The 19,514-nt window shown below is 54.7% G+C and overlaps 1 long non-coding RNA gene across 1 annotated transcript; it reads left to right on the plus strand.

Annotated features, from left to right (window-relative positions):
- Positions 1-5,819: 5,819 nt before the first annotated feature.
- On the plus strand, positions 5,820-7,257 carry LOC139358760 (uncharacterized). The gene is made up of 3 exons (XR_011614241.1): positions 5,820-5,902; positions 6,075-6,193; positions 7,206-7,257. It is a non-coding gene; the product is annotated as an uncharacterized lncRNA (long non-coding RNA).
- The last annotated feature ends 12,257 nt before the right edge of the window (positions 7,258-19,514 follow it).

The following is a 19,514-nucleotide window of genomic DNA, read 5'->3' on the forward strand; positions in this document are numbered from 1 at the left end:
CCCCTGCTCCCGACCCCCACGGCATAGCAGCAGAGGCCCCGCCCTACCCCACACTTATGCTGCATAGCTGAGAAGGGTTCAAACATGCTGACGTGAACCAGGCTGGAGTGGGGAGGCTGTGCAGGTGCTCTTGGAATCCTTGCAGGGAGCCGGACTCCACTGCCCTCGGCCGGGCCCTGGCTCTGCCACTCTCTGTTCCTGCATTACAGATCTGGCAAACCCTCCTGAGCGTGGCCACTGGATGGTGCAAGGCATAGAGGGAAACACAGGGAAGGGCCTTGGCCTGGTTCCCGGCAGCCACAGCCTTGGTGTGGAGATAGAGGAGGGGACGAGAGGAGCCCCTGAGGGCCAGAGTCTGTGCCAGGCAGAGTGGGCACCGTGGGCTCCGTCCTGGTAAGGGTTCTGCTGCAGGGTGGCTGGGGAAGAGCTGAGCTAGGTCCCAGGTGAAAGGGTCCTGGGGTGGCTGCAGTGGTGGCTGCCACAAGCCCTTGTTGGACTCTCCAAGAGGAAGAGAAGAGGACAGAATTGCCCCCCCCGGGCTGTATCCACCTTTGGGTGCTTCTCTCACGGTTCCACCTGCAGGTCAGCCTCTCCCCATCAGTAGGCGATGGGACCCTCTAATGTTACTGATGAGTGGGGAGGCGGCCCCTGGGGACTGCTGCTTTCCAGAAGCTCACACACAGACCCCACTGCACCCCAAGCCTGGGCAGCCCTTGTTTCCTACCCTCCCCAGCCGTCAGTGTGGAAAGGCAGGTGAGGAGAGCTGGCCATGAGGGCTGAAGCAGCCTCTGAATCACTGTGGAAGGCTCCAGGTGGGTGCAGCTTTCCTGCTTGGTAGGCGGGTGCTGCAGAGAAGTGTGAGGACGGGGTAGACACATTAAGGGAGACGTTTGGAAGGAAAGGGGCCCGGCCACCTGCCAGCTCTCCTGGTGAGTCTCTGCTGTGTGAGGGTCCAGGATTTTATGCCCCCAGTTGTTAGGGGAGCATCCTCCAGCTCTACCTTCGGCCACAGTCCCCTCTGCCATGGGCTGGGTTTGCCATGTGCCATGTGCCATGTGCCAGAAGGAGAGGCAGCCGACCCGAGTGGAGCCCTCTCAAGGGACAGGAGGCAGCACCCAGGAGAGGACAGCAGGTGAGCAGCCTCCCGGAGCTCAGCTCAGGTTCTCACTGAAAAGTCCACCAAATTCTTTTGCAGGAGCCTGGAGGCAATGTGGTGGTGAGGAGGGCTGTGACACCGGGAAACACGGGGTGGAAACGGAACCAGAACGACCGAGGAGACTCCAGTCACTACCTTGGCAACAGCCAAGGAGAGGAATCCTGGATCCCGGGTCTGAGCCGGAAGTTGCTCCTCTGCCTGATTACAGATGAGCTCAAAGCCGGACCCAGCACCCCAGCTGGTGTGTGTGAATCTCAGCTGGTCATCACCCTCAGGGCCGACCTTAACTGAGGAGCAGTGTCTGAGCACGTCTCCGAGTGTGGGCCTAGGTGTCCTTTGATTGTCTCCTCAAGTCCTAGTTAAAGAATCCCACTAGGGCTGGCTAGAGCCAGCTTCCTAGACACGTGGGTTCCAGCAGGCAGCCCTGTCTTGGGGCTCAGGCAGTTGGGCAGGCCTTTCTGGCCAACAGATCACCTGCATGGGGCCTGCATCTGTGGCCAGCCACACACTCCAGGCTTCAATGCATGCAGGTAAATTTGGGAGTCTGTTCCTGCCCGTTAGTGATATCAGAGTTCAAATTACTCGAAATAGCACAACTGAAACAGACTCCTGATGCATTGCTCTGGTGGGGTTCAGGAAGCTCGCAGAAAGCAGAAAGCATGGCTGCACCATCACCACCGCCACCACCACCACCACCATCACCATCACCACCACCACCACCATCACCATCATCACCATCTCCATCACCATCACCATCACCATCACCATCACCATCATCACCATCACTATCACCACCACCACCACCTCCATCACCATCACCATCACCATCTCCATCACCATCACCACCATCACCACCATCACCATCACCACCACCACCACCATCATCACTATCACCATCACTATCACCATCACCACCATCTCCATCACCATCACCATCACCACCATCACCATCACCACCACCACCTCCATCACCATCACCATCACCATCATCACCATCACCATCACCACCACCACCACCTCCATCACCATCACCATCTCCATCACCATCACCATCATCACCATCTCCATCTCCATCACTACCATCTCCATTACCACCACCACCACCTCCATCACCATCACCATCACCATCTCCATCACCATCACCACCATCACCATCACCATCACCACCACCATCTCCATCTCCATCACCATCACCATCACCATCACCACCATCACCATCACCACCACCATCTCCATCTCCATCACCATCACCATCTCCATCACCATCACCATCACCATCACCATCACCATCACCATCACCATCACCATGCCACCACGAATCTTGACTGTTTATGCATGTGAACCAGGTAATAGGTTTTGTGATGGTTCCATATGCCCTGTGGGACCTGTGTTCTGCCCTGTGCTCAGACTGTGGGTCAGAGGCTGCCTGTGGGGCTTTTGCACCAGGACAGCTGGAAGGCGCCCTGGCCGTGTCCACTGCAGTGTGCAGTTGCTCTGTGGTCAGGGCAGGGGACTTCCCACTTCTCCTTCCCAGCAAGCCAAGAGCAAAGGGGAGCCCGGGCAGAGACGGTACCCTCAGGTGCCCTGCAGTGGGCTTCATGCCAGCATCTCCTGGCCGGACCCTTGCAGCCAGTTGGATCAGCCCCCAAGGTCCCATGGCTCTTGCCTGCAGTGCAGGCTCCTTCCAGTGGCCAAGGTGCTTTTCCAGGGAGGCAGGGCACCAGGGTGCATGCCCGTGCGTGCAGCATTGGAGCTGGTGGCGTGCGAGAAACCTGCTGCTATGGGTGGGGCGCCAGGTCGGGGCACAGCAGAGATGTGTGGAGCCTACTCTGGGGCTGAGGCCCAGGCACCTTAGGAGCCCAGACCCCGAGGGGACCCGTGTGGAGCAGAGGAGCCGAAGCTCCTGCGTCCTGGGCTCAGGTGACCACCACATCCAGGTGTGCCTGGGGCCTTCCCCACATCCTGGGGACCCTTCAGTCCTGGCAAGCCGGGTGGTGAGTCACCCTGCGCAGGGTGCAGGGAGGCCCCACCCCCCGAGAGACCTCTCCCTCCCTGGTTGAGCCCTGGCTCTTCTGCAGAGAAAGGCATCGGGTTGCACCTCGCTGGAATTCAGCCTCCTCAGCAGGGAGGAGCAGCTCGGGGGTTCCCCAGAGGTGGTGCCGGTGGGGCGCCTCCCTGCTGTTACGGTGACGTGGGTGACAGGCAAGCTCGGAACTCAGTAGCCCACGGCAGAACACGGACACCGCTGGGCCAGTGGGGGGCAGCCCGGGAGTGGGGAGGGTTGGGCAGCCCGTAGGGGCAGTGGGAGAAGCAAGGCTGCTCTTCGGATCTTGGCGGGGCCCGTCTCCCCGAAACCCCGAGGCCCGCTGGTTTCACCTCGGCGCTGTGTGTCTCTCATCCTCCAAGAGGCCAGGCCCAGGCCAGGGCAAGAGGAAAGTGATGGGCAGACACGTGGCTGCAGTCCCTTCACCGTCAGCGCCAGGGTGGAAAACACACCCACTGTCCTGGAGATACTCTGGAGTTACACGGGACAAGAGGCCCACGTTCGACACACGTGAGGGGCTGGGGCCACACAGGAGAAGGGGGGCTGCCTTTCTGGGGCTGGAACTGCAGAGCAGGACAGGCCTCTTGGCAAAGATAAGCGACATCATCACAAAGACACAGGCTGGCCCTTCCCCGGGGGATGGATGTGGGTGGGGAGCCTGGTGGGACTGAGGCGGGAACGCCCCCTGCTCCCCTCTTCCTGGGATGAAGCTCTCAGGTGCCCGCTCCACCCTGGAGAACAGGGGAGCTCATCTTGCGGGGAGGTCCCTGGGGTGAGGACACCTACCTGGGTGGGGCCGCTGGAGGCAGAGCCATGGTGCGGGGGAGCTGGGAGGGGATACTTGGGTGGGGACACCTCTAGGGGATACCTGCCGGGGTGAGTGGGATACCTGGGCAGGGACACCTGAGTGGGGATACTTGGGGTGGAACACCTCAGGGGGGTACCTGGGGCAGGTGGGGATACCTGGGGAGGACACATACAGGGACACCTGAGTGGAGCTCCTGGATGGGGTCACCTGGGTGGGGCCTGTGGCAGGGAAGTCTCTGGCAGGTGCTATGTTCCCCCACCCTGGCATTAGCTGCAGGCACCCGCCCTCTTCCTCCTGGCTGGAAAGGGCTCTCTTAATGCTACTTTCACTGGTTTGTACATATTTTGTGAAGGACGAGGACTTGGTCTGTGTTGCTAAGTGAGGGTGGTGTTGCTCTGGCACAGAAGGAAGTCTTCAATAAAAATAAGTCCATAAAGAAAGCGAAGGTTCTTTCTCTAATGTATTCGGAACGCCCGTGCCTGGCACGCAGGCCCATGGTGTTCCTCAGCATCTCGTTGCCTGTGTAGCATCAGTATCTGTGTGATATTGATTTTTTTTCTCAGCAAGTGTAAGAAATACACATTTTATTTACCTTTTAAATTCCCAGCACCCGTTGGCTGCTGGTTTACAGCAAAGTGCAAAGTGCTCGGCAGTAGAAGAGGCTTGGGCAGGTCCAGGGGAGGAACAACCCCCGACAGCGACACCGCAGCTTCCGTGCTGCCCCCGCTTGAGCTGTGAACTGAAGACCAGCCAGGCAGCTGCTGCCCCCTCCCATCTGACAGAGGAGCCAACTGCAGCTCAGTTAGGGGTTCTCTGAGGGCAGCTCTTCTCCTGGGTGGTGATTACCGGTGGTGGTTCTTGGGGAGCACGCTGGACGCCCTGTCTTTGTGTTCACAGCTAAGAAGACTCTCATGCCGCTGAGGTTTCCTGGGAAAGGACCCCACGGAGCACATCCTCCTGACTCCAGGCTCACCTCTGGCAGGAGCAGCCCAGCCTGCCTGAAGCGGAGGACTCTGTGAGGTCCACAGGGCCTCATCTCCAGGGCAAACGTCTGCTGAGTACTCCAGCCAGTGGCGTGCTTCCACCCCCTAGAGGTCGGCCTGGCTTGCCAGTGGCTTGCGGGGCTGGAGACAAGGGCCGATGGATCTGGGCACCAACCTAGATGTCTCCTGCACACAGACATGAGCTGCAGACATTTGCGTCTGAGCCCCCAGGCTCTATGGGCTCCGCCTCTGAATGTCAATCAAATGTCCTGCCGCAAAGCTCTTCCCGTTTTGAGAGACATCAATGTGAAAACCTCAAAACCAAATCAGAGTAAGACCGCACCGCTCTCCTTCTCTGCACCCCTCTTTAGGCGACAGACACTCTGCCATCTGCCTCCCTCTGTCCTCCTCCCTTCCCCAATTCCCCAGTGCCTGGAAAGCCATCCTGTGCTTCTTGCTTCCACTCCTCTGCAGCCCTCACAGCCCGGTCTCGGCATCCACATTGCCAGTAAAACTCTCCAGCCACTGACCATCCCGGGCGACAGAGAGCCACGCTCCAGGCCCCGTCTCCCATCCCCTGCATCCCCTGACCTCACTGGCTGCTGCACTCTTGCCCCCTTGCTTCCTCAGGACTGCTCCTCCCTACTCACTGTCCCTTCACTGTCCTGGCGGGTGTCTCCTCTTCCTCTGCCCTGGCACTCCAGTGGCCCATGTCCTGGAACAGTGGCTGCACACCAGCACCTCCACCATCCGTCCAGGGCTCCCCTCGCTTCCGCTGCACTGTGTGGTGGGTGGAAGACGCAGACCACGAAGGCAAGATGGCTCCGAGGGTGACGAGAGCACGCGTATTGACCACGGTCCTGCCGCAGCCACCAACGCACACCCTCCTGTAACATGCAGAGCAACCCCCCGTAAGATCCCATGTTCTAGATGAAGAACCAGAGACGCGGAGACGTCATCCTGACAGCCGCTGATAGTGACACAGCACCTGCTGTCGCTGGCCCTGTTCTGCGTGGTTTCCATTTCTTCTACTATTTAAACTTCCTGGTCACCCTATAAGACAGGTCCTCTCCTGTTTTACAGAAGCAGAAATGAATCAATAGCTTTCCTATTGCCCGAGTTGGCAGAACCCTTGGTGGGTCATGGGGCCCAGAGTGGAATCCAGTGCTGTGCCGCAGTCTCCTTCCCCTCAATTCATAGAGGTGCAGAAGGAAGGAGGGCGGGCAGAGGGAGGAAGGGAGGGAGGCCTTTGTGGTCTGGACGCTGCCGAGCAGGAGCAGGAAGGGTGTGTCTACCCTCGCCCTACCTCACATATCCTCACGCTGCTGCCCACCCTCGCCCTACCTTTTGTGTCCTCACCCTGTCGGGAGGAGCCCAGAGGGACAGAGCCGGCACAGTCAGAGTGAACAAGGCCACACTGTCAGGGAAGCAAATTTCTCGAAAGCAGCATCAGCTCCCCCGGTCAGTGCTGGGTCTGCTCATGGCTGGATGGACTCTGTGTCCCAGCACTGCCTGGGTTGGGACCCATCAAGGCAGGGCTTGTGGTGGTCAGAGCAGCGTTCAGGGGAAGTCACCGTTCTCCGCCCCGGAAGGTGCAGATCTAGAACTTCACGGAGGACAGAGCAGGTGTGAGAAGGGAAGCATCAAGCGCATGTGGTGTGGGGTCTCCTCGCAAGACCCTGTGTGACCGGGCTGTCTGGTGGGCAGGCACCTGGCTCACTGCATCCTGTTTGTGAGACCTTCCATTTTCACACCTGGGTCCTCCCTGCTAGAGTGTAAGCTCCCTGAGAGCACACGCCTTATGTTTCCAGACATGTTACTCAATACGCACTTGGTCCATTAAGATTGAAGCTCAGCCAGCTGGCAATGGTGGAGGAACCTGTGTTCTTTCTTTTCTTTTCCTTTTTCTTATTCTCCTTCTGCAGCATTAGCTGAGATCCAGGTCATTGGCTTCACGACTGCTCAGAGCTGCACTGTCCCATGCGGTGGTCATGCATGACATGTGGCTGTTTAAAATAATTGAAATGAAGGGAAATAAAAACTCTGCACTAGCCACATGTCGGGTGTTCAGTAACCACACGTGGCTCGTGGCTCCCGCACTGGACAAGGCAGAGACTGTCCAGAAACACACGCAGACATCCTCACTGCAGGCTCTTGTGTAGAAAGGAGCAACTTTGAAATGCAAGAATTATGACTAAAGTGCATTTTCCATAGGGACTGCCAGACGACTTCCAAAGAAAACTGCTGCAATTCTAAGTTTCACCAAGTCAGGAGCGCCTGTCACCCTGTGGTCACCTTCTGACAATTCTTTGTGTTGCCAGCCAAATGGATGAAAGATAGTAAGGCCATCTGTAATATAATTATTAATAAAAGTAACATGAGTTTGAATATATATTAACATTTCCTCTTCTTTAAATTGCCTATTCAAACCCTTTATTAATTTTATATTTTGGCGTTAGGATGTTTCGTGTTCAATGGTAGAAATGCCTTGTCCATTATGAAGACTAACTTTTCGTGGTTATAAGAATATATATTACAGATGTATGCTATGTTTTAGAATGCCTATAGAATTTTTGACATCCACTCTTTTTTAAAGCTTTGTGTAGTCAAATGTATCTATATTCTCAAATATGGCTTCTTGATTTTCTGTTATAAGAAAATTCCTTGCTCAAAAGCTAGACAAATGTTATTCTAAATTTTCTTTTCTTTTCTTTTCTTTTTTTTGAGACAGAGTCTTGTGAGTCTTGCTCTGTTACCAGGCTGGGGAGCAGTGGTGTGATCATACTCACTTTAGCCGGGAACTCCTGGGTTCAAGGGATCTTCCTGCCTCAGCCTTCTGTGTAGCTGGGAACATAGACATGCACTACTGTGCCCAGCGAATTCTTTATTTTTGTTTGTTTCTTTGTGGAGACAGGATTTCACCAAGTTACCAAGGCTGAGCTCCGTCTACATTTTCTTCTAAGACATTTAAATATTTTACTTTTACAGATAGGTGATCAGTGTTGAACTCATTATAATCAGGTATGAGGAAGAAATGTTTTTAATTCCAAGTGGTCAGTTATGTTAATACCAATAAAATAAATTATCCTTTCTCCATAAGATTAAGAAACCACAATTAGCCGAGTTTCCATAACAAAATGGACCTAGATTTTCTTTTAGACAAGGTCTTGCTTTGTTGCTCAGGCTGGAGCAGAATGGGGCAGTGATGGCTCACTGGAGCCTGGACCTCCCAGGCTCCAGAGATCCTCTCAGCTCAGCCTCCTGAGTAGCTGGGACTACAGGTGCACACCACCACACCCAGATGATTTAATTTTTTTGTGGAGATGGGATTTCTCCATGTTGCCCAGGCTGGTCTGAAACTCCTGGGCTCAAGCAATCCTCCTGCCTTGGCCTCCCAAAATGCTGGGATCACAGGTGTGAGTCACCACACCCAGCTAGATATTGCTGTGACTTGTTCCACTCATCTAGTCATTGATCCCTGAGCCAAAGCTGCTCTGTATCGAGCTTTTTATCTGACAAGGTGAGTGACCCCTGATTGTTAGCTCTTTAAAAAAATATTCTCAGATAAAGAGAGAGCTGGCTGTTCCTTTAGGTGAATTTTAACATTATCTGTGCCATATCAAAGAAAACTCTGATTCTATTTGGGATTGTTTTCTTTTCATAGTTAGATTAATTAATAAAATACTGGCCGGGCACGGTGGCTCAAGCCTGTAATCCCAGCACTTTTGGAGGCCGAGACGGGCGGATCACGAGGTCAGGAGATCGAGACCATCCTGTCTAACACGGTGAAACCCCGTCTCTACTAAAAAATACAAAAAACTAGCCGGGCGACGTGGTGGGCGCCTGTAGTCCCAGCTACTCAGGAGGCTGAGGCAGGAGCATGGCATGAACCCGAGAGGTGGAGCTTGCAGTGAGCTGAGATCCGGCCACTGCACTCCAGCCCGGGCGACAGAGCGAGACTCCGTCTCAAAAATAAATAAATAAAAACGAAAATAAAATAAAATACTGAAGAAGAAATCATATTTCTATAGTGTCAGATTTTCCTAGTAATCCCAAGTTTCTTTCTATTCATTCAGGTCTTTCTCTGAGGCTATCAGCACCATTTTAGATTTTTCTTCTTATGAGATCTGTGCCTTTTTCATTTAGTTCTCTGCAGTGTGTACAGCTTACACTGCCATTTTTGAATGGGAGATTATTATCCAGTTCCATGTCTGTTTGCTGCTAGTGTAGAAAAAAATGTGGGTTTTTTTTTTGTTATTTTATATCCAGTCATCCTAAAAGCCACATTTTGCTAGTGTAATATGCTTATTCTGTCGGTTACTAATGGCACGAGAAGATGAAAACTCTGAAGCCAGCTGAGAAGAGACCTCTCCAGTGTGTTTGTAACTGTGATCTTCACAGATGCCGACTCTTCCAAGAAATGCTGGCCCAGGCTCTCCGAAATCTGCATCACAGACATCAAGGCATCGACGCCTCAGCAGTGATGTGTGTGAACGTCACACACACCCCAAGGAATACAGTCATCACAGGCAGTAGACAGGCGATCGAGGTCCGGGCACCCCACAACTTCACAGGTGTTGAAAGTGAGGCTGGTCTGGCTCTTGCTGAAGGAAGGGCCTGGGAGCAAGTTCAGAAACCCCAAAGTCAAATGTTCACCATGGGCAAGGCGTGCACAGAAACAAACAGGACACGTTCTAACAGCAAAATGCAAAATTAATGAAGGGTGTAAATAGGCAATTTAAAGAAGAGGAACTGTTGATAGAAGTTCAAACTCATTTTTATGAATAATTATGTGTCTGATTGACTTGCTGTCTTTCACATATTTGATTGGCAATGCTTAAAATAATTGTCAGGGGAAATACAAGGCAACAAGAGCTCCTGACATTGATGGTGACAATTAGATTTGCAGCCTTTCTTTGGAAGTAAATGGAAAATGTCTATTAATATTAAACAGATGCATTCCCTTGGACTCAGAAGCCCCAGAGGGGTGGCCATCTGGGGGATGAGTGGGGTCAGGGTGCCCCTCGCCCAATTCTAAAGCCGCGTTTCTCCTTCCCCCTCCAGCTGTCAGCATGAATGCCTAGCCGTTCCCACCATCATGCCCTCCACCTCTCCTTCCTTCCTGCCTTCCCTCTACCCATCTCCCATCAACTCCTTCCCATTCACCAAGGTATGTCCAAACACCCCCTCCTCCATGAAGCTTTCCCTGCTCCAGACCTCGAGGCCCTGGTCACCCCCTGCCCTGGTGTCCATGCAGCTGTCCAAGGGAGTGGGTCTGCCTGCTGCCTTGATGCCTGATGCCTCGGGGGCATCTTCCCTCAGTGAACGCTTGGGGCCCTGGGCAGGGACTCTGCTCCTTCTCAGTGGGCCCTTTGGAAGTGCCCGTCAGAGGGACAGGCACATGGGCCTCCATGCCACACATGGGCAGTGGATTCGGTTTGATCCCGAGGCAGATTCTTCCCTGGGCTTGCACGTGGGAGCCGGGGTGGGTGTGAAGCAGAGCAGGAGCCTCCATGGGAGAAGATGCCTGGGGCCTGCAGGTGGGGGGGAGCAGTTCTGAAGGAGTAGGGAAAGCAGGGCCACCTTGGAGACTTCCCTGGGGTCTCTGGCCTGGACCCGAGCCAGGGAGGGTGCGTAGGAACCCCTGGACAGCTGGGCATGGAGGAAAGTGAATCCAGGCCAGAGGAGGCTGTGACCACCGGCAGCGTGTTAGCAGGAGCAGGGAGGCCCGGGACGCCCCGTAGCAAGTGAGCAGGCAGACAGAGCAGGCTGCCGGGCTCCTGGCACGTAAGGCCAGGCCACCCCTGCCAGCAGAGCAGGAGAATCCTGCGTCGCCCCCCAGCACTGCAGAGCAGGGAGTCTAGAAAATGCCTGGAATCTCAGTAAATTCTCCCTGCCTCCTCGTCCCGTGATCTTCAGCCAGCAGTCTAGAGCCGTGAGTTTGCATTTTTCAGAAGGCTCCATCCCTGCTGTGGGCATGAATTAAACGGATCCTCCGGACGCTGAGGACAGCCTTTGTCTTCTTGGTGCACTGCAAAGGTGAGCGTCCCTGTGACCTTTTGCTAACAAAAGACTCCTCCCAAATCCTCTCCTGGACATCAGACACCCTGGGCTGGCAGAGGACACAGACTTGCCACTGCCAGGCGGACCCCCTGGGCGGTGTGACCTGCCCCAGGCGCCGCAGAGGAAGACGGCTGGTGTGTCCCTGAAACAGGAGAGATGCATTGCCACAGGCTCCCCAGAAACAAGATCTGCAAATGCCACTGTCGGCTGCTGAGGGGCAGGGAAGTGGTTGGTGCAGACCACCCTCGCCAGGCTGCCCTGCAGCCAAAAGGCAGAGCGCTGAGCAGGAACGCAGCCTCCGCTGAGGGCCACGTGGATGAAATCAAGCATCTGGGCCTGGGAAAGGCATTCCTGGAGAGTCTGTGTGCAGAGGGCTGGCGGGACCCATCCGCCGTGTGCAGGGGGCTGGCGGGACCGATCCGCCGTGTGCAGGGGGCTGGCGGGACCCATCCGCTGTGTGCAGGGGGCTGGCGGGACCGATCCGCCGTGTGCAGGGGGCTGGCGGGACCGATCCGCTGTGTGCAGGGGGCTGGTAGGATTGGCCTCCTGAAAGGAGGAGAGAGATCAGCGTGCTCGGAGGGAGACCGACTCCCAGAAGGAACAATAAGGTTGGAGGCGGCAAAGCAGCTTCAGAGCCTGGTTCCAGCCCTGGAGACAGAGAGACCAGTTTAAATTCCCACCCGGCCGCACCCTGTGGGGGGCTGTGGGACTTTTGGGAGCCTCTTTGGTCCTTAGTTTTATCTTCTGTGGAACAGAAGCAATAATTCGTATTTAGTCGGGGGTAATTAGAGGCGACATATGTGGATAGCTGGACACGCAGCACACTTGGTGATGGTGACCATCTTCACCCCTCTCTCCCTGGTTTCCCTAAGAGAGGCATCTCTTTCCGCCCTTTTCCCCTGAGACTTGGGGCGTGAAGTGTAAGATGCTGGATCTCACAGACAGGAGCCCACAGACGACCCAGAAACATTGTGGCCAGCTTTGAAATCTTCAGTCTCAGGGGACACTCATAGGCTCCACGATGCTGGGTGGGTCGTGTGCCCACCCTGAGCACCTTCCCTTGCTGCTAAAGATGGGAGTGATGCTTCCTGTCTCCCCGTCATGCGGGCATTTTGAGGTTGCACGTGACAGCAGCCGCCCGGCTCCAGGTCGGTGGTGGTGTGGAAGACCTCCAGCTCCAACACCAGGTCAGTGGCGGCGTGGAAGACCTCCAGCTCCAACACCAGGTCGGTGGCGGCGTGGAAGAACTCCAGCTCCAACACCAGGTCAGTGGCGGCGTGGAAGACCTCCAGCTCCAACACCAGGTCCGTGGCGGCGTGGAAGACCTCCAGCTCCAACACCAGGTCGGTGGCGGCGTGGAAGAACTCCAGCTCCAACACCAGGTCCGTGGCGGCGTGGAAGAACTCCAGCTCCAACACCAGGTCGGTGGCGGCGTGGAAGAACTCCAGCTCCAACACCAGGTCGGTGGCGGCGTGGAAGAACTCCAGCTCCAAGCTGCACACACCTCGCTTGAGATGCTGTTGCCCTGAACCCACAGTGCCAGGTGGAGTCTGTCCACCCCCAGCCCTTGCCCTGGGGCCCTGAGTGCTGGTGGCTCTCTGAGGTCACAGCCGGATGGGGCCTGGGCTCCTGACACACGGGGGTTGGGAAATGGCCTCGGGTGTGCCGATTCGTGAACTTCTTTCTGTCGTGGATGTGAGATTCATGAGTGAGATGCCCCCAGCCCTGCTCCAGGGCAGCCTTGCCAGTTTCTGGAATGTTCTCCATTTCCAGGCTGCAGCTTCCTTCTGCCCACGAGTGACTTCCCCGTCTGGGTGTCATTTCTGCTCAATTCTGTACTTAACTTCAAAAGGTGCATAAAATCCTAAAATGGGACATTTCTCAGCTGGCCTCCTCCACCTGCGGCTCCTCTCACGTGGAAGCAGGTGGAGGCCTCACGGTGCTCTAGAGTTTGTAGGGGGCGGAGGGCAGCATACTTGCCACAGACATCCTGTTACAGGGACCATGGGATTAAGAGCTTGAAGTTTAATTTAAGTCACAATGAAAACAAGTACGGGCTGGTGCGGTGGCTCATGCCTGTAATCTCAGCACTTTGGGAGGCAGAGGCAGGCAGATCACGAGGTCAAGAGATCGAGACCATCCTGGCCAACATGATGAAACCCCATCTCTACTAAAAATACAAAACTTAGCTGGGCATGGTGACGTGCACCTGTAGTCCCAGCTACTCGGGAGGCTGAGGCAGGAGAATCGCCTGAACCCAGGAGGCAGAGGTTGTAGTGAGCTGAGATCACGCCACTGTACTCCAGCCTGGAAGACAGAGCGAGACTCCATCTGAAAAAAAACAAAAAACAAAACAAACAAACAAAAAAACAATTACAAACCCCGATTCAGCACGCTCCCAGGAGACTGTCTGACTTGGGGCTCTGGAGCTTCTGAGGCCCACAGGGTGAGTGGTGGACCCGGCCAAGCTCCCCCTTCTGGGTCCCTCTCGGGCAGGCGGTGGTGACCTGGCCCCAGGCAGACACTGGCAGCTTGGAGGAGGGTGGGACCTGCAGACCTCAGGGTTGCTGGACAGTCCTGAGATGGGCCCTGCTTTTGACCAAGGCACCTGAAGAGTGAAACATGCTCTGTGCGTAGAGGAACAGGACGGAGAGAGCGTGGCAGGCCCTTCTCCAGTTCAGAGCTAGCCCCTCCAGATCCAGAGCAAGCTTGGGAGGGGAGGACTCGATGTCCCAGGATTTGTAACTTGGACTTCGGCGTTGGGGAATACGGGTGATGTTCACCTGCTGTGGAAGAAGCAGGAGGATTAGGAGTGGCAGTGGCAGGGCCCTGAGTCAAGCCTGAATACGTCGGATGTAGAGGCTTTGGGCAACTTGGGTGGAAACGGTGCAGACAGACGCTGGGGTGCCGAGATCAGCACCCCACTCAGCCCCCTACACCTCCATGACTAATCAAAAGGTTCACTTCTCCCAATCTTCCGGAAGAAGCCCTGGCCCCTGGGAGGCTCCTGGCATGGACCCAGCTATGAGACTCACCTTCTGGCAGGCACAAGGGCTGTGTCCCAGCAGGCAGGACCCTAGTTCAACTCCTTCCGAGTCACAGGGGGCCTGGGCTGGCCGGATCGGGGGCTTCTTCTCCCCACGCCTGCCCTCCTCAGCAGCCCGCTGCCCCACGGCCTTTCCCTGCTCCTGAGCGGACGCCACGCCCTCTCCCGGGTGGTTCTGCCTGGACGGTGACTTCTAATGTCAGACAGAAAAGGCGGCCTGCAGCGAGGACGGGGCCCACAGCCCTGACATTCTGCCCACCCGGCTTCCTCGAAGGCCTCCTCCTGGCTTCCTGGGTGAGGCTTGCCGAGGGGCAACAGTGACACAGAGGCCATTCTTTGGGGACTGCTGCTTGGGGGCCTTGCTCCTGGGTGTGGGTGGGAGGCAGTGACCTCACAGACAGGACACTTTCTTTGGGATCCTGGGAGAGTCTCACTGTGGGCGCAGGACCACTGTCATCGCTCGGTCTGCAGCTCAGAGACCTCCAGGGACAGCCCTTGTCTCCAGGCTAAAGTGCCACCTCCGTGTATGACATCCCTGCCCGTCCTTCCTGGGTTTTAGTCTATGCAAATTCTGTCCCCTCCCCTCGGTTGCCCCACATAAGTGAGACCTTCACACCCATCCCCACAGGCCAGCATGGAGCCCCCTCCAGCTGCCAGCCTTCCTGGGCTCAGGGTCTCTGCAGTCTGGGGGGCTCCGTCCCAGTCCTCACACAGGGCCAGGCTCAGGCTCGGACCCATCTCCTCCTTGAAGCCTTCCTGGAGCCGCAGCCAGGCCCGGCGTGTGCAGACTGAGCGGCAAGGGCCAGATCTTTGGGGTACAGGGTGTCCCATTGAGGTTGCCGTGTCACAAACAAGGGTACCAAGACGCGTGGAGTTTCCTGATGGCCTGAAGTCTGGCCCTCCCCTACAGTCCTGCCTGCCTCACAGGCCTGTGGGTCATGGTGCCCCTGCTGGACAGTAACCAGGCGGAGGCCGCTGCTGCGGGTGAGGCCCCAGGGTTGGAGAGCTGGGTCCCGCAGGCTCCAGGACCAGGGCACAGACCCCATCAGTAAGGTCCGGTGTCCTCTCTGATTTCCCCACCCACCCAGGGCCTCTCTCCTGTGGCTCCCACTATCAGGCAGGCCGAGGGGATGCATTTCCTGTGCTCTCCTGCCAGACAGAGAATTGCCTGGATTATGAATATCAGCTCGGAGGTGACAGGTGACAGACGTCACCAACCTTCAGCTCCAGACTGAAATAACATGGTATTGACCTTGCTCAGAAAGGCTACCAAAATAGAAAGTTCAATACTCTCTATTTTAACTGACAGTTAAAAATTCAATACATCTTCCTCCTGCCAGACACCTGTATGCGATCAAGCTAAATAAATGCCCTCAGGTTTCTTGCAGGAGGCGTCGCTGTTTATGTGTAAAGTTATTGGCCCTGGCTGGGAGGGACTGATTTTCCACACTCTAGAGAATGGCCCTTTTGAAACGTAAACAATGCCTCTACAATCCCAGGCTATTTTGACAAAAGCGAGAAGTGAAGCAGAGGTGGGAGATAAAGGCATACTCCGTCTCTCCTCGGACCCAACACGGACTCCACAGACATTGTTCCGTCACGGAAATCAATACCAAAAAATAAAGGTCAAATACCTGTGCGTGTGTGGATGTGTGCGTGTGTGTGTGTGTGTGCTATAGACACACAACGTGAGTATCCAGAGGAGATCAGCCATGGGAGGTACAACTGTCACACCACGAAAAGACGCAAAGAAAACTGGAATAGTATAAAAAATAAATACATAACAGGAAAAATGAGAAATAATATTAAGAACAAGAAATAAAGAGTATCAATAAGACAAAAACTTGAGTCATCAACAAAGAAGTGGATAGTTTTTTTTCTGTTAAGAAATATAGACCCCTTAAGAAACAGAGGAAGACTCACCTCTGACCATACGCGTCACATCCCATCTATGAAAGAAGCAATTTCAATTAAGTTATTTACAACCAATGCAAACAAAAGGGTACATCCAAAAAATAGAAAGAATGCATGCAAATAACCAATAAAGAAATAATCCCACGGAAAAGGAGGCTCAGACCATAAACGCTCAGTCCCTGGAGGAGACTCCCGACCTCGGGTCTCCTCCCGCCTCCACTTGCAGCTGCTGGGAAGCTGCCAGAGTGCAGATTGTTCTCTGAAACTCATTCAGGAAGAATCTGTTCCCTGGGCTTCTCGAAGTGAACCGGCCACCTCTGAGCCACCCGAGGGTGGGTCAGAGCTCAGCAAGCCCAGGAGCTGAAGACGCCGCTAATGCCTCGGGTCCTCGCCTGCCACCAGGCAGCTCCCGAATGCTGACCCCAAAGGCCGCTGTCCCGTTTCCTCTGTCTCTTTACAGGAAAACGGGGGCAGAAATGAAATGTCAGGGCCGGTGGACACTGGCCTTTCAGCATCTCCCAAAGATGAGACGGGCCCTCCGTCTCTGATTATGACTGCTTCTGTGACATGCAAGGCACAAAAATTATCCTGTGAGGTCGGACACCAGAGAAACCCACGGGCACTGGGCTGTCTGGAGGATATTTTAAGGTATTTTCTTTTAACGTACTGGAGTTTCTTTTTTTTTCTTATTTAATTTCCCTTTATTTATTTTCTATTATTATACTTTAAGTTCTGGGGTACATGTGCACCACTGCAGACTGGATACACAGGTATACATGTGCCATGTTGGTTGTTGCACCCACCAACTTGTCATTTACATTAGGTATTTGTCCTAATGCTCTCCTTCCCCCAGCCCCCCAGCCCCCGACAGGCCCCGGTATGTGATGTTCCCCTCCGTGTGTCCAAGTGTTCTCATTGTTCGGCTCCCACTTATGAGTGAGAACATGCGGTGTTTGGTTTTCTCTCCTTGTGTTACTTTGCGGAGAATCTTTATTTGGGAATTGCATTTCTTTAATTTGATCATGTTTTGCTTTGCGCATGTGTCACTGCAATTTCCCCACACAGCTGCTCCTCCTGTCCCTGGACACTCTGGCTGGAAGGCGGAGGTGGAGGGACTGGCCCGAGCCCTGGTTTTCGTTCTGGCCCTGCAACTGAGCCACTCGGTGACTTTGGAAAAGTGACTCAGCTTTCACCTCTCAGGTTTCTGAATGAAAAATAAAACGGGCTGCTGCTGGACTCACAGGCCATCGGGAGGATGAAAACACACGCGTGATTGCTGCATGGTGGCTGTGACGTTAACAAGCATTTGATACCAGGTGAAGACGTGCAGGACCCCAAATCTGAGACTAAGTTTGGAAGGAGATGAGACAACTGGGTTGTGTGGTCTCACCCCTGAGCCCTGTAGCCACCTGGACTCCCCAGCCCAGCGCCATGTCGCAGAAGCTCCGTGTGGTCATCAGGCCAGCAATGGAAATATCACCTGCACACTGCCCCTGGGGGAGCCCAGTCCCCATGCTGTGATCTCGCTCATCCAGCCAGCAGACCCGGGGTTCCGAGTGGAGGCCCCAGTGGAATTGAAGACCTGTTCATCCCACCTACAGAGGTGCTGGTTGCTGTCTGTATTTCTGTATTGATGGTGGCCATGGGGGGCTCCCCGCTGCTCTCCAGGTCTCCGTCCAGTTTGGGACTCCATTGTCCCTCCCACGGGTCTCCGCTTTCTCACACCCAGCTCCTCCTCCTCTCCCGCTTCCTTTATCATCTTCACTTGAGGTCCTGGCCTCCTCAGGATAGCAACCCTCAGCTCTGCAGACCAGACAAAAGGGCAGTTGTGGTCTGGGAGAGCTTCTTGATCTGAATTCCATAACGATTCATTTTTATGCAGTGGTGTATGTGTGTGCTCGCGCACACGTACACACACACACACACACACTGCATCTTTGAAAAGGCTTCAGGCTGGAAGACAGCTGCCCTTGGTGTGTTGAGGGCAAGAGCTGTACAGGGTGGTACAAAGTTTCTCTCCCAAACCCATCATTGCCACAACCACTCCAGTGCAAAGCTGTGTAGACTCTCTTCTGGCAGGCACTGCATTCCAGGAGCCAGTCTCTCCCCTAGTGAGAGGCCCAAGTCCATGGCTGGAAGCAACCTCTGCTCCTGGTGCTGGCACAGTCAGAGCATCATGGACCACATTTGCTTTGGGGAGGGAAAGAACTTCTGGAGCCTGCATCTCTGGTACCCAGGTGACAGCAGACCCAGCCGTGTCACTGCAGCCAGGCCGTGCTTGGCAGCTTTAGGGAAACAAATTAGCAGACGACTGCAGGGTCCAGGGACTTAGCAAGCTGCCTCCAGGGCAGAGGAATCAAAAGACAGATTTGTTTGTTTATTTGTTATTTTTCTGGCCCTGGCTTCAATTCCCATACACAGAACTTGGCTGTGGGATTCTTTAAAAAAAAAAAATCATTCTATTCTTGGATTTTAAGCCATTATTAAAATTCTATTGTATTTTTTTCATCTGTTGATCATTGACTCATCAATCCATTCAACAGGAATCCTGGCCAAGTGCTGGTCACGGTGAGGGACTCAGAGCTTAAAGTCAACCGGTGCAGAGGGAGAGACAGAGTGTGCTGGGAGTGGGTACAGAGCCAGCAGCCCCAGAGCCACTGGAAAGCCTCACACACGCCTTGGCAGGCTGGAGACAGTGGAGCCCTGGGCAGTGGAATATTCTGCAGAGGCACAGGGAACTAAAGGGGAGCTATAGACCCAGGACAGCTGGGGAGCAAGGGCCAGGGAAAGACAGTAGAGAGAGACCAGCAAGTTGGATGAAGTACTTTTTATACACTCATTCATTTGTTCACACGTTCATTCATTTCTCCACTTACTCTACAAGCATTCTTCAGGAAACAACTGAGAGCCATGTGACCTTCCAAGCTCAGGGACAGACCAGAGACCAGATCCCTGCTTGGGTGGCTTCTCTTCTGGTAGTGGGCTGCGGTATTGAACAAATGGAGCCAATAAATGCAAGTCGGGGTGACCGATGGTCGTTAAAAAAATAGAGCCAAGTCCTGGAAGAGGATGCATGAGGTGCTGTGGTAGAAAGGGTCCTGGGGGAGGTCGTTTGAGTAGGGCATTGGATTGAGGTCCAAATCAATAGTGAAAGTTGTGGGTGTCTGGGGAGCGCTGGGGGCAGATGGAGAAGCCCTCGCAGGTGCTCTGCTGCCTAAGGCTGCTCGATGGACACCTGGAGGAGCAGAGGCTGAAGGCCGGTGGAGGTTGTTCTGCCCTCTATGCTCCTAGGTCCCTTCCCCAGGGTGCTCCCTGGATCAAGTTCAACAAGGATCCTCCACTGTTCCTATGCCATGGCAGACGTGAAACACGGTCATGCTGGGGTAGCATGCTGGAAGGAAAGGTGGACAGGTGAAAGCTTCCAGTACCCAGAGCTGAGCCCTGGCCCAATTCCGCTGCCCAGAGGGCTGCAGGGAGGCGTTTGGTGTCCTGAACAGGGC

The sequence above is a fragment of the Macaca nemestrina genome, chromosome 15 (genome assembly GCF_043159975.1).
Source record: "Macaca nemestrina isolate mMacNem1 chromosome 15, mMacNem.hap1, whole genome shotgun sequence".
NCBI lineage: Eukaryota > Metazoa > Chordata > Mammalia > Primates > Cercopithecidae > Macaca > Macaca nemestrina.